Source organism: Dasypus novemcinctus, chromosome 2, assembly GCF_030445035.2.
Source record: "Dasypus novemcinctus isolate mDasNov1 chromosome 2, mDasNov1.1.hap2, whole genome shotgun sequence".
Classification (NCBI taxonomy): domain Eukaryota; kingdom Metazoa; phylum Chordata; class Mammalia; order Cingulata; family Dasypodidae; genus Dasypus; species Dasypus novemcinctus.
Genome location: NC_080674.1, coordinates 42,556,187 through 42,571,759, shown reverse-complemented (window position 1 = coordinate 42,571,759; position 15,573 = coordinate 42,556,187). Strand labels below are relative to the sequence as shown.

The 15,573-nt window shown below is 35.2% G+C and overlaps 1 protein-coding gene across 5 annotated transcripts in view; it reads left to right on the top strand.

The window, feature by feature from the left end:
• Positions 1-15,573, top strand: part of FYB1 (FYN binding protein 1) — a 171,986-nt gene that overhangs the window by 18,549 nt on the left and 137,864 nt on the right. The gene's annotated exons all lie outside the window — the stretch shown is intronic.

Here is a 15,573-nt window from a genome sequence, read left to right as displayed (position 1 = left end):
CATTAATAAACCTTTCCTCTCTAAATATAAATACCTTTATTGTTTTCTCTTCTTATAAAAATGTGATGCAGATGACCTGCAGGATGATGATATTGAATTAGGCAAGCAGGCTCAACTTTCTCACAAAAACAATGGAGAAAGTGCCAAAAGCTGTATGGGGAATTTGCTTTGGGGGTCAGCAGACCAGGACAGTGCCTCACAACTCCCCGAAGGGTGAGAAACAGAGAGACAAAGAACCTGAAACAACATACATGAGATACCAAACCCCCACAGTAGCCAGGAAGTGCTCCCTTCTGCCATCCCCAAGATATTAAGCTGGGGTAAAACTGCTGGCTCACTGAAGCTGACTGAAAGGGGAATAGATGTCTTCCTCCCTGTCAACTGTTACAAGAGAAAAGAGAGGGAGAGTCTGGAGGCTTTTCTTCAGTGAATTCAGCCAGCAGAGCCCACTTTGTATCTTGGCTCTGGCCAGACCAAAACACAGGAAAATGGAAATTGAAAGAAATACCTCCATGGAAAGGTGCACCCACAGGCACCATCAGCTGACCAGTCTGTAAATTGCAAGGGCAAAACTGCTTTTGGTTCCTAGGTACCCAAGCCCCTGGGAGAAAATCTGCACCCCATTAGTGTGTCCCTGGCTTGATTTTGATCACTTAACCTGGACAATTTTAAAGACTTGGAATAAACTGAACCAAATATCAAAACAAGAGCTGTTAAAAAAAAACAAACAAACACTAGGCAAGAGAGAGAATTGGCCATCAGAATAAATTCACCAACATGTTCAGATGCCTAGACATCAGTAAAAAATTAATTAAGATAATTAATCAATGACAATCTCACAATACTCCTAACTCATTTCAAAGAATTGAAAGAAAATATGGCTAATGAGATAAAGGATATTAAGAAGACACTGGGAAAGCATAAAGAACAATTTGAAAACCTGCCAAAAAAAAAAAGTAACAGAGCTTATGGGAATGAAAGTCATGATGGATGAGATTATGAGATTAAAAATACATTAGAGGGAAAGCGGACTTGGCCAAGTAGATAGGGCATCCGTCTACCACATGGGAGGTCAACGGTTCAAATCCTAGGCCTCCTTGACCTGTGTGGAGCTGGCCCACGCTTAGTGCTGATGCACGCAAGGAGTACCCTGCCATGCAGGGGTGTCCCCATGTTGGGGAGCCCCACATACAAGGAGTACGCCCTGTAAGGAGAGCTGCCCAGCGCGAAAGAAAGTTCAGTCTGCCCAGGAATGGTGCCGCACACATGGAGAGCTGACACACAAGATGAGCAACAAAAAGAAACACAGATTCCCATGCCACTGACAACAACAGAAGCGGACAAAGAAGAACATGCAGCAAATGGACACAGAGAGCAGACAATGGGGGGGTTGGGGGAGAAAGGGGAGAGGAATTAAAAAAATACATTAGAGGAAGTGGATGTATCTCAGTAGTTGAGTGCCTGCTTCACAAGTATGAGGCCTTAGGTTCAGTTCCCATTACCTCCTTAAAAAAATACATTAAAGGCACCTAAGAGCAGATGTGAATTGCTCAAGGACAGAATTAGTGAATTTTTTTAACAAATCAATTTCATTGATGCATATTAATAAAATATACGATTCATCCAAAGTGTATAATCAATGTCTTTGATATAACCACATAGTTGTGCATTCATCACTTCAATATTTACAACAGCATTTTCATTATTTCAATAGTAATAATAATAATAAACAAAACCCAGATAAACTAACAATAAAATTCTTCACTCCTCAATATCTATTTTCCCCCACTGTACATAGCTGCTATTTCTCACTATTCCTGCACAACTACTTAGTTATTAAGCAATTTTACTGAGACATATTCATATGCCATATGATCAATTCAAGGTGTATAATCAATGGCTTTTAGTATAATCACAATGCTGTACATTCATCACCACAAAAAAATTTTAGAACAATTTCATCACTCCAAAAAGAAAAACTCCACAGCCTTAGCAATCCTTCCCCAGCCCTATATAACAACTAATCTAATTTCATCGTTATAAATTGATTTATAATTACATTCCATATAAATGGAATCATACAATATGTAGTACTTTGTGTCTGATTTCTTTCCCTTAACGTAATGTTTTTCTCTGATATTAGCATCTTGTAATGTTAACATACATTTGTTCAATTTCAAAGAAAAACAGTCCTATAACTCAATTTTACCCATATTCATATTTCACATGTGGCTTTACTATGTTATACAGTTCCATGTTACACTTTTAATCTTTCCTTTTAGTAATATACATGACCTTAGACTTTCCCTTTAAACCACTTTACCCACATAATAATACTGCTAGTTATAGACATTATGCTGGGCTATCACCTTTTCTATTCACTTCCATAGATTAACGCACATCCTTTCTACAAATTCTGCATAAGTTAACCCTCAGCTTTCCATTCTTTAACTTCATTCTATTTTCCAGTGACCCATATTCAAGTTATTAACTCCATGAGCTTGCACAATAGAATTAGTTTATAGACACACAATCATACAGTATTTGTCCTCTTGTGTCTGCCTTGCATCCTTCAGATTCATCCATGTTGTCATATGTGTTATGACTTCATTTCTTCTTACAGCTGCATAATATTCCATCATGTATATACACCACGTTTTGTTTATCCTTTCTTCACTTGATGGATACCTGGATTGTTTCCATCTTTTGGCAATCATGAATAATGCTGCTATGAACATCAATGTGCAGATGTCTGTTTGTGTTACTGCTCTCAGTTCTGGGTATATACCTGGTAGTGGTATTGCTGGGTCACTTGGCAAGTCTATATTCAACTCCCTTGGTAACTGACAAGCAGTACTACACAGTATCTGTACCATTCTACCTTCCCACCAATAGTGATAAGGCATTCCTATCTCTCCACATCCTCTCCAGCACTTGTAGATCTCTGTATTTTTAATAGTGGCCATTTTAATAGGTGTGAAATGATATCTCATTGTAGGTTTGATTTTCATTTCTCTAACCGCCAGTGATGTGATTTTTTCATGTGCTTTTTTGCCATTTGTGTTTCTTCTTTGTACAAAAGTCTATTCAGGTCTTTTGCCCATTTCTTAATTCAGTTTGTTTGTCTTTTTATTGAGTTGTAGCATCTCCCTATATATCATGAATATTAAACCCTTATCGGATATGTGATCTCCAAATATTTTTTTGCATTGAGTCAACCACCTTTTCACCCTTTTGACAAAGTCATTTGAGGCACAAAAGTGTTTAATTTTGAGGAAGTATCATTTATCTATTTTTTGTTTTGTTGACCATGCTTTGGGTTTAAGGTCCAAGAAACCACCACCTACCACAAGGTCTGTAAGATGTTTTCCTACATTTTGTTCTATTAGTTCTATGGTCCCGGCTTTTATGTTTAGGTCTTTGATCCATTTTGAGTTAATTCTTGTATAGAGAGTGAGATAGGGGTCCTCTTTCATTCTTCTAAGTATGGATATCCTATTCTCCCAGCACCATTTGTTAAATAGATTCTTTTATCCCATTAACACGAGTTTGGTAGGTTTGTTGAAAACCATTTGGATGTAGAGGTGCAGGTTTATTTCTGGATTTTCGATTCTATTCCACTGATCAATATATCATTCTTTATGCCAATACCATGCTGTTTTATCCACGATAGCTTTTTTTATGTTTCAAGGTCAGGCAGTGAAATTTCTCCCTTGTCACTCTTCTTTTTTAGGAGGTTTTTGACTATTTGGGTGCATTTTCCCTTCCAAATGAATTTGGTAATTGCCTTTTCTATTTCTGTAAATTAGGCTGTTCGAATTTTGATTGGTATTGCATCAAATCTATAAATCAGTTTGAGTAGGACTGAAATCTTCATGCTATTTAGTCTTCTAATCCATGAATATAGAATGTTTTTCCATGTGTTTTGCTTGTTTTTTTAATTTCTTTTAGCATTGTTTTGTAATGTTCTGCATATAGGTCTGGTACTTCTTTGGTTAAAAGGATTCCTAGGTAATTGAATCTTTTTGTTGCCATTGTAAAGAGAATTTTTCCCCTGATTTCCTCCTTGGATTGTTCAATATTAGTGTACAGAAACATTACTGATTGATCTTGTATCCTGCCATTTTGCTGAACTTGTTTATAAGCTCAATTAACATTGTCATAAACAATTCAGAATTTTCTAAATATAGAATCATGCCATCCACAAATAGTGAGAGTGTTAGTTCTTTTCCTATTTGGATGCCTTTTTTCTTTCTTGCCTAATTGCTGTAGTTAGAACTTCCAGCACAATGTTGAATAATAATGGTGACAATGGGTATCCTTGTCTCATTCTCAATCTTAGGGGGAAAGCTTTCAACATTTCCCCATTGAGTACAATGTTGACTGTGGGTTTTTCATATATATGGCTTTTATCATAATGAGGGATTTTCCTTTCATTATTATCTTTCAAAGTGTTTTATTTATTTATTTTTTATTCTAAAATAATTTTAATTTGGTTTGTAATTGAAACATGAAGTTGACGTCATCAGGAGTTTCCTGTCTTACAGAATTGTTTACAGAGAAAAGAATATCAGAATATTTTCATGGTTCAAGATTATTCTTTTGTCTAAAGTATAAGAAGTTTGAATACACATTTTGACGTTAATACCTTCTAGTAGAATTTAACTTCCCTTTGTTAGTGATATTATATTTAAGTAAAATTAATAACAGAACATTTGCTTTATTCTATGCTTTTTAATTTTAATATGTATCTATTTCCTTGTCTTTTTAAATGGTTCATTTTCTCCGGAGTTAATCTTTTTACTTATATCTTCTTCTGTTTGAAAAATCTTCATCATTTCCCATTTTATCTCCCTTTTTTTTCTTTGTCTTTATTTTTTTTTAATGTTACATTCAAAGAATATGAGGTCCCCAAATACCCCCCCCACCCCCCTTACCCCACTCCTCCCATAACAACAACCTCCTCCATCATCATGGGACATTCATTGCACTTGGTGAATATATCTCTGAGCATTGCTGCACCACATGGTCAATGGTCCACATTATAGTTTACACTCTCCCCCAGTCCACCCAGTGGGCCATGGGAGGACATACAATGTCCAGTAACTGTCCCGGCAGTATCACCCAGGATAACTCCAAGTCCTAAAAATGCCCCCACATTACATCTCTTCTTCCCACTCCCTACCCTCAGCAGCTACTGTGGCCCCTTTCTCCACATCAACGCTACATTTACTTTCATTACTAATCACAATAGTTCCAGAATAGAAGATCAGTAAGTCTACTCTAATCCATATTCTATTCCTCTGTCCTGTGGACCCTGGGATGGTTATGTCTACTCCACCTCTGTATCAAGAGGGTGCTTAGATTCCACCTGGATGATGGATACAATTCTCCAGTTTGCAGTTGTAGGCACTCTTGGCTCCCTTCAAAGTGTTTTAATCAAGAAAGGATACTGAATTTTGTCAAATGCCTTTGGAATAAATCCCACTTGGTCATGATGTATAAGTTTTTTGATATGCTGTTGGATTCTAATTACAAGCATTTTGTTTCAAATTTTTGTATCTATGTTCATTAGAGAGATTGGTTTTTAATTTTCTTTTCTTGTAGCGTCTTTCTCTGACTTTGGTATTAGAGTGATGTTGACTTCATAAAATGTGTTGGGTAATTTTCCCTCCTCTTCAAATTTTTGGAAAAGTTTAAATGGACTAGTGTTAATTTATTTCAAAATATGTGGTAGAATTCACCTGGAATTTTCATCGTTGGGAGATTTTTGATGTCTGATTCAATCTTTCTAAATGTGATTGGTTTGTTAAGTTCTTGTATTTCTTGTAGCATCATTGTTGGTTGTTTGTGCATTTCTAGGAATTTGTCCATTTCCTCTAGGTTGTCTAGTTTGTTGGCATACAGTTTCTCATAATATCTTCTTATGATGCTTTTTTATTTCTGTGGGATCGTAACTTCACCCCTTTCATTTCTGTTTTTATTTATTTGCTTCTCTCTTTTTTTTGTTAGTTTAGCTAGGGGTTTGTCAATAAATGAAATTAAGAACAACAACAAACACAAAGAGAATCAACAAAACATCCTGTCCCTAGAAGAAATAGAAGCCCTCAACAAACCAATAACAAGTGAAGAGATTGAAACAGTCATCAAAAACCTCCCAAAGATGAAAAGCCCAGGACTAGATGACTTCACAGGTGAATTTTACCAGTCATTCAAAGACAATCTGAAATCAATCTTGCTCAAGCTCTTCCAAAAAATTTAACAGGAAGGAATGCTATCAAACTCATTCTATGAAGCCAACATCACTCCAATACCAAAAGTAGATAAAACTACTACAAAAAAAGAAAACTACAAACCAATATTTCTAATGAATATAGATGCAAAAATCCTCAACAAAATACTTGGAAACTGAATCCAAAAGCACATTAAAAGAATTATACACCACAATGAAGTGGGTTTTATCCCAGGTATGCAACACAAGAAAATTAATTAGTGTAATAAATGACATTGAAAACTTGAAGTAGAAAAATCACATGATCTTCTTGATTGATACAGAAAAGGCACTTAACAAAATACAGCACCCTTTTTTGATAAAAACACTTCAAAAGACAGAAGGAAGTTTTCTAAATATAGTAATGTGCATATATGAAAATCTATAGCTAGCATTGTACTCACTGCTGAAAGACTGAACGTTTTCCCACTGAGGTCAGGAACAAGAGAAATAGACCCACAGTCACCATTATTATTCAATACTGTTCTAGAAGTTCTAGCTAGAGCAATTAGGATAGTAAAGAAATAAAAGGCACCCAAATTGAAAAGGTAGAAGTAAAACTTTCACTATTCATTGATGATATGATCCTACATCTAAACAATCTTGAAAAATCCACAAAAAAGCTGCTATTGGGGTTGAATGGGACCTCATATTTTTCATAATGTAATTTAAAAAAAAATAATAAATAATTTTTTAAAAAGCTGCTATTATTAATACATGCATTCAGCAAAGTGGCGGGATATAAGATTAATATGCAAAATTCAATAGCAGTTCTATATACTACTAATGTGCAAAGTGAGGAGAAAATCACAAAGCCAGTTCCATTTATAATAACAACTTAAACAATCAAGTTCTTAGGAATAAACTTAACTGAGGACATAAGGGACCTGTATTCAGAAGACTACAAAATATTGCTAAAAGAAACCAAAGAAGACTTAAATAAATGGATGTTCCATGTTCATGGATGGGAAGACTAAATATCGTTAAGATGTCGGTTCTGTCCAAACTGATTTACAAGTTCGACACAATCCCAATAAAAATCCCAACAGCCTTTTTTTTTTTTTTTTGCAGAAAATGAAAAGCCAATAATCAAATTTATTACGAAGGGTAAGGGATCCCTAATAGCCAAAAATACCTTGAAAAAGAAGAATGAAGTTGGAGGACTCTCATTTCCTAACTTTAAAGCATATTACTTAGCTACAGTTGTAAAAACAGCATGAAACTGGCATAAAGATAAACATATTGACCAATGGAACAAAATCGAGAACTTAGTAATAGACATTCACATCTACAGTAGAGTGATTTTTGACAAGGCTGGTAAGCCCACCCAGCTGGGCCAGAACAGTCTATTCAACAAATGGTGCTGGGAGAACTGGAGAGCCATATCCAATAAAAAGAAAGAGGGGTCCCTTTATCACACATTATATAAAAATTAAGAATGGATCAAGAACCTAAATAGTACAGTGACAACCATAAAACTCTTAAAAGAAAATGTAAGAAAACATCAAGATCCTGTGGTAGGAGGTAGTTTCTTAAACCTTACACCCAAAGCACGAGCAACAAAAGAAAAGAAAAACCAGATAAATGGGACCTCCTCAAAATTAAACATGTTGTCACCTCAAAGGACTTTGTCAAAAGGGTAAAAAAAGCAACTGACCCAATGGGAGAAAATATCTGTATATCATATCTGATAAGGGTTGAATATCCATGCTATATAAAAAGATCATACAACTCAACAATAAAGACAAATGACCCAATTAAAAAATGGGCAAAAGACTTGAAAAGACAAATTTACAAAGAAGAAATACAAATAGTGAAGAAACACATGAAAAAGTTCAACATCACTAGCAATTGGAAAATGCTTATCAAAACTACAGTGAGATATCATTCCATATCTATTAGACTGGCCACTATTAAAAAGTCAGAAAACTGTAAATGTTGGAGAGGATGTAGAGAGAGAGGAATGCTTTATCACTCTCGGTGGGAATGTAGAATGGCACAGTCATTTGTAGGCTGTTTGGCAGTTCCTAAGGAAGTTGAATATGGACTTGCCATGTGACCTGGAAATACCATTGCTTGGCATATACCCAGAAAAAATAAAAGCAGTGACACGAATAGACATCTGCACACCAACATTCATAGCTGCATTATTCATGATAGCCAAAAGTTGGCAACAACCCAGGTGTCCATCAACTGAAGAATAGATAAACAAGTTGTGGTGTACACACATGATGGAATATTATACAGAGGTAAAAAGAAATTAAGTCGTGAGGCACATGGCAACATGGATGAACCTGGGGGACTTTATGTTGACTGAAGCAAGCCAGACACAAAAGGACAAATACTGTATGATTGTGCTATTATGAACTAAATATATTATGCAAATAATGGGATTAATAATTAGAATATAGGTCACCAGAAAATAGACTGAGGGAACAGAATGGAAAGCTGAGGATTAATATGTACAGATTGATCAAAAGATTGTAAATATTTGAAATGAATGGAAATGGTGAGAGCTCATCATGCTGTTTTTGACTACTAGAGCTATTATATGGGTATGACAGGTTGAAAGGGAAAGTCTAAGAACATTTATATTACTAGACGAAAAGCTGAAAAATGAAACATGGGACTGTATAACATAGTGAAACCTCATGTAAAATACAAATGCTGGTGATATTGCATATATAAGACTGTTTTTACAAAATATAAATACAAATAAACTAGAGAAAAGGAAACAATAGCAGCTATATACTGCAGGGGAAGCACAGATTGACAGATGATGAGTTTTGCTTCCTTGGTTAGTTGGGTTTTGTTTATTGTTGTTGTTACTATTATTATTATTATTAGTGGAATAATGAAAATGCTCTAAAAATGAATGACGTGATGAATGCACAATTATTTGATTATGTCCAATACCATTAATTGTATTCTTTGGATGTATTTATACTTCATTATATGTATCAGTAAAATTGATTTGTTTAAAAAAAGTGATACATTATGTTGATAAGTTTTTCAAAAGCATAGGTAATTATAGAGAAAATAAAAATCCCACCGTCTGAAGAAAACCTCTATTACTATTTTGGTAAGTATTTTTCTGGATATAACACTAGAAAGAGTCAAAGACCCTTTCATAGCTATCTTTCATGTCTATGTTTGAGCTACTTCTCCACTTTCCCCTCTGCCAGAGAATGTTTGATTCTTCTTTAAATCTTTTCTTCAATTTTATGCCTTCATGTAATCTCCCACTTTTGACCCTTGCTCTGCTCTAATCCCTCTTGATTCCACATGTCCAGACTTTACTAATTTTCTTGCTGAGGCCTTAAAATTCCCACAAAGACCTTTAATAGTCAAATATATTTTCTCCCCAATTCTCATTTTGCATTCCACCAGGCTATCTTGCACATCTGAAGCTGCCAGTACATTTTGTGTTGACTCATACTTTTACAAGATCCTAATTTGATTAAGTCAAAACTTTGCTTCTAATTTATAACTAAACAGGTTTTTAGCAAACTTCACTCCAGGTAGAAATGAAGATATCTGTGCCACATTATGGGAAATACAGTTGATAATTATAACACTCAGAATTTTTTTTTCCAGAAAATAGAAGCCAACATCAGCTTATACTGTTTTTCCTGTGTTTTTATCATTGCTGATTCATAAAGATTCATGATGAATGACATGTTTATTCTCTGAAGAACATGAAACGTTCTGGATTCCCCAGATGGGTGTTGGCAGTTTTGATGGACATCTTTTTCTCATAAAAATAAACCTAGGTTTTGGTTCTTTAAGTAGAGAGAAGAATCCTTACTCATATTTGAGAGTTGGATTTTATGAAGTGTATTTATTTGGAGTAAAAGCTTGCAGTTCAAAGGCTATGAAATGTCCAAATTGAGACAACATCAGAGATGCTTTCTTAACCAAAATCAGCTACCATTGATGTGGTAAAGCAAAATGGCCACCAATCTCTGCCAAGTTCTTAATCTTCCCCTTGGGGCTCACTGTCTCTCTTGAGCTGCTCTGTGGGCCTAGCCTCTTGGGGTTTCATGCTCAAGTGATCCTGTAGTCCTTTTCTTACATAGCGAGATCAAACATGCTGGCTTCCTTTTGCCGCACCTGTCTCAGTGAGTCTCTCTCTCTGTATTTCCATTTATATAAAAACCAGCAAGGGAGTGGAGTCTCAACCTGAGTTATGCCTCAGTCAAGTAGTCCAATCAAAGCCCTAAAGCAATCTTATCAAGTAATCTCATCAAAGACCCCTCGACTGAATTTAATGCAATCGAAGGGTATCACACCCAGAAGAACAGATTAGTTTACAAACATAATAGTTCTCTTTCTTTGGATTCATAAAATAATTTCAAAGTGTCACAGAGACCATACAGCTTTGTCCTTTGTGTCTGGCTTATTTCACTCTATATCATGTCCTCAAGGTTCATCCATGTTTTTACTTGTATCAGAACTTCATTCCTTTTTATGGCCGAATAGCTTTCCATTGTACATATACATCACATTTTGTTTACCCATTCACCTGTTGACGGACACTTGAGTTGCTTCCATCTTTTGGCAATTGGGAACAATGCTGCTATGAACACCAGTACTAGAAATATTCTTTTTGGGTCTCTATTTTCAATTTCTTTGGGTAATTCTATACTTAACTTTCTGAGAAATCACCAAAATGTCTTCCACAATTGCTACACCATTTTACATTCCCACGAACAATGAATGAGTGTTCCTAGTTCTCCATATCCTCTCCAGCAATTATTTTCTGTTTTTTAATACTAGTCATTCTAGTGGTTATGAAATGGTGTCTCATTTTATTTCCCTAATGGCTAATGATGTTGAGTATCTTTTTCATGTGCTTATTGGTCATTTTTATATTTTCTTTGGAGAAATATCCCTTCAAGTCTTTCGCTCTTTTTTTTAATTGGGTTGTTTCTCTTTTGGTTATTGTGTTGTAGGATTTTAAAAATATATACTGGATATTAATCCCTTATCAGATACATGATTTCCAAACATTTTCTCCTTTTCTGTCATTTTATCTTCATGATGAAGTCCTCTGATGCACAAAAGTTTTTAATTTTGATGAGGTCCATTTATATATATGTATATTGCTTGTACTTCGGATGTAAAGTCTGATAAACTATTGCCTAATGCAAGGTTTTGAAGATTTTCCTTATATTTTCTTCTAGGAGTTTCATAAGTTCTGTTTTTATATTTAGCTCTTTGTCCATTTTGAGTTAATTTTTGCAAATGGAGATCTGGTTTTTCCAGCACCATTTATTGAAGAGAATATTCTTTCCCAATTGAGAAGTCTTTGCCCCTTGTTAAGAATCAGTTGGCCATAAATGTGAGGATTGATTTCTAAGCTCTCAATTCAATTCCATTGGTCTATATGTTCGTCCTTGTGCCCGTTTGATGCTGTTTTAATTACTGTGGCTTTGTAATAAGCTTGTAGATCAGGAAGTGTGAGTCCTCCAACTTCATTCTTCTTCTGCAAGATTGCTTTGGTTATTTGAGGCCACTTACCCTTGAATATAAATTTGAGGATTAGCATTTCTATTTCTTCAAAGAAGATTGTTGAAAAGTTGGTTGAGACTGCAATGAATCTGTAAGTCATTTTGGGTAGGATTGACATCTTAACGATACTTAATCTTCCAATCCATTAACATGGAATGTCCTTCCACTTAAATTAGATCTTTTTTATTTCTTTTAGCAATGTTTTCTTTACATACTTGGTTAATTTTATTCCTGGATATTTGAGTTTTTCAGTTGCTATTGTAAATGGATTTTTTTTCTTGATTTACTCTTCAGATTCTTCATTACTGGGGTTTAGAAACACAATTGATTTTTGGATATTGACCTTGTACCCCTACATGTTGCTGAATTTCTTTATTAGCTCTGTAACTATTTGTGGATTTTTCTGGATTTTCTATGTATATGATCATAGCATCTGCAAATGGTGAAAGTTTTACTTTTTCTTTTCCAATTTGGATGCCTCTTTTTTTCTTTTTTTACATAATTGCTCTAGTTAGAACTTCCAGTACAATGTTGAATAACAGTGGTGAACAGTGGGCATCCTGACTTGTGCCTGACCTTAGAGGGAAAGATTTCACTCTTTAACCAATATGTATGATATTAACTGTGGTTTTTTTGTATGTGCCTTTTATCATGTTGAGGCAATTTCCTTCCCTTCCTAGTTTTCTTAGTGTTTTTATCAAAAATGGGTACTGGGGAGTAGATGTGACTCAAGCAGTTGAGTGCTTGCTTCCCATGAGAGAGGCCCCAGGTTCAGTTCCTGATGCCTCCTTAAAAAAAAAAAAAAAGCAAACAAATGAAAAAGCCAGCTCAAGGGAACTGATATGGCTCAGTGGTTGAGCATGGCTTCCCACATCTGATATCCCAGGTTCAATTCCTGGTCCCAGTACCTAAAAAAAAAAATTGTTGCTGGATTTTGTCAAATGCCTTTTCTGCATCAATTGAGATGATCATGTCTTCTCTTTTTTCCTTCATTCTGTTAATTGGTGTATTACATTAATTGGTTATCTTATTTTGAACTACCCTTGTATACCTGGGATAAATCCCACTTGATCACCATGTATAATTCTTTAAATATGCTGTTGGCTTCAGTTTGATAGTCTTTTGTTGAGGATTTTTGAATCCATATTCATAAGGGATATTGGCCTGTCACTTTTTTCTTCTGGTATCTTTATCTGGCTTTGGTTTTAGGGTGATGTGGGTATCTGTTTTAGTTTCCTTGCTTCTAAAACAAATACTATACAATGGATTTGCTTAAATAATGGGAATTTATTTTCTCATACTTTGGAGGCTAGAAGTTCAAAATAAATGTGTTAGCAGGCTATACTTCCTCCTAGTTGACTGATGTTCTGGGGCTGGCTGCTGGCAATCATTGGTCCTTGGTTTTCCTGTCACATGGCAATGCATGTGGTGGCATCTCTGTTCTCTTCCAGGTTCCATTGACTTCCAGCTTCTGACTGCTCCCCAGACTTCTCTTTCCATCTGACTTTTACTCCGTTTATAAAGGGCTCCAGTAATTTGAATTAACCGAAGTAACGTCTTGAAGGGATCTTATTTTCAATGGGTCCATACCCACCAGAACGCAGATCAAGACCAAGAATAATATAAACTGGATTACACAACTGAATACACCACAGTTTCAGAATGAGTTAGGGAGCATTCCTCCTCTTCAATTTTTGGTGCAGTTTGAACAGGATAGGTATTAATTCTTCCTAGAATGTCTGAAAAAAAATTCACCTGTGAAGCCATCTCATTCTTGCCTTTAATTTTTGGGAGGTTTTTGAATACTCATTCACTCTCATTACTAGTTATTAGTCTGGTGAGATCCTCTATTTCTTTTTCAGTCAGTTTAGGTCCTTTATATGTTTCTAGGTATTTATTTATATCATCTAAGTTATCTAATTTTTTTAGCATGCAGATGTTCATTTTATCCTCTTATCATCCTTTTTATTTCTGTGGGGACAGTAATAATATCCCCTTTTTCATTTCTGATTTTAACATTTTCATCCTCTCTCCTTTTTTCTCTATCAGTCTAGCTAAAGGTTTGTCCATTTTATTGATCTTTTCAAAGAACTAAATTTTGGTTTTGTTGATTTTCTCTATTTTTAAAAATTCTCTATTTTATCGGTCACCTCTCTAGTTTTTGCTATTTCCCCCCTTCTGTTCGTTTTGGGTTCAGTTTCCTCTTCTTTTTTTCTGGATCCTCCAGTTGTGGGGTTAGGTCTCTGATCTGACTGAGATCTTTCTCCTTTTTAATATAAGCAATTACAGCTGTAAAATCATTGCCTTTGCCACACCCCATAAGTTTTGGTATGTTGTGTTTTTACTTTCATTCACCTCAAGATATTTCCTAATTTCTCCTGTGCTATTTTCTTTGACCAATCAGGTGTTTAAGATGCATTGTTTAATTTCCACATATTTGTGAATTTTCTATTTCTCTCTCTTTTAGTGATCTCTAGCCCCATTCCATTGTAGATGGAGAAAATGCATTGTATGATTTCAGTATTGTTTATTTTATTCCTGTGCCACTTGGATCCACAGTATGGTGTCCTCTCCTTTCAGTCTGAAAAATTCCTTTTAGCATTTCTTGTAGGGCAGCTCTGTGTTGACAAACTCCCTCACCTTTTGTTTATCTGGAAGTGAATTAATCTCTCTCTTTTGGAAATATAGTTTCACTGGATATAAAATTTTTGGTTGGAAATTATTTTATTTCAGCACTTTAAATATTTCATTCCTCTGCTTTCTTATCTCCTTGCTGTTGATGAGAAATCAGCCCTTATTCTTATTGGAATTCATTTGTGTATAACATGCTGTATGTTCTCTTTCAGTTTTCAGGACTTTCTCCTTCTCCTTGACATTTGTCAGTTTGACCTTTACATGTCTGGGTATACTTCTCTTCGAGTTCATCATGTCTGACATTGTTGAGCATCTTGAACATGTATATCCATGCATTTTGTTAAATTTAGAAAATATTCTATAATTACGTCTTTGAATAATCCTTCAGCCACTTCTCTTTTCACTTTCTAGGAATCCCATAATGCATATATTTTTATGCTTGATGGTATCCCGCAGGTCTCTTAGGTTCAGTTCACTTTTTAAAATTCTTTTTTCTTTCTGGTTTTCAGCCTGAATCATTTCAATTGTTTTGTTTCGAGTTTACTGATTCTTCTTTGACAGATCCAACCTGTCGTTAAAACTCTCTAGGGAATTTTCATTTTAGTTATTGTGGACTTCTAATTCTGGTATTCCTCTTTGGGTTTTAGATAGAATTTCTACCTCTTTATTGAAATGCTCATATTGTTCATTAATTGTTTTCCTGATATCCTCTAGTTCTTTTTCTGTGTTTTCTTTTATGTCCTTGAGCATATTGAGGATCATTTTTTAAAAGTTTTTGTTTGGTATGTCCAAAGCCTGGGGTTCTTAGTTGATGGTTTCTGGATTTTTATCTTGATGGGCTATCATTTCCTGTCTCTTTGTTTGTCATGTAATGTTTTGTTGCATGTCATAGATTCTATTATTTTAAAGTATTAACTCTGGGATTTAGTCCCTTAGCTGTCTGTTCTTTGAGTCTGTATCCAGATAGTAATACTACAAAGATTTCCTTGAGGGCCAGGAGCTAACAATGATAAACCAACACACAGGAAACCATCTTTAACAGTCTTTGCAAATTGGCTTGAATTGGCTGGTGCTCTCCTTCAGAATCCAGCCTTCCTATCAAGAAGATCAGCCTGAGGTGAGAGTGAAGTGTAGGGTCCTCTTCATCTTTTCTG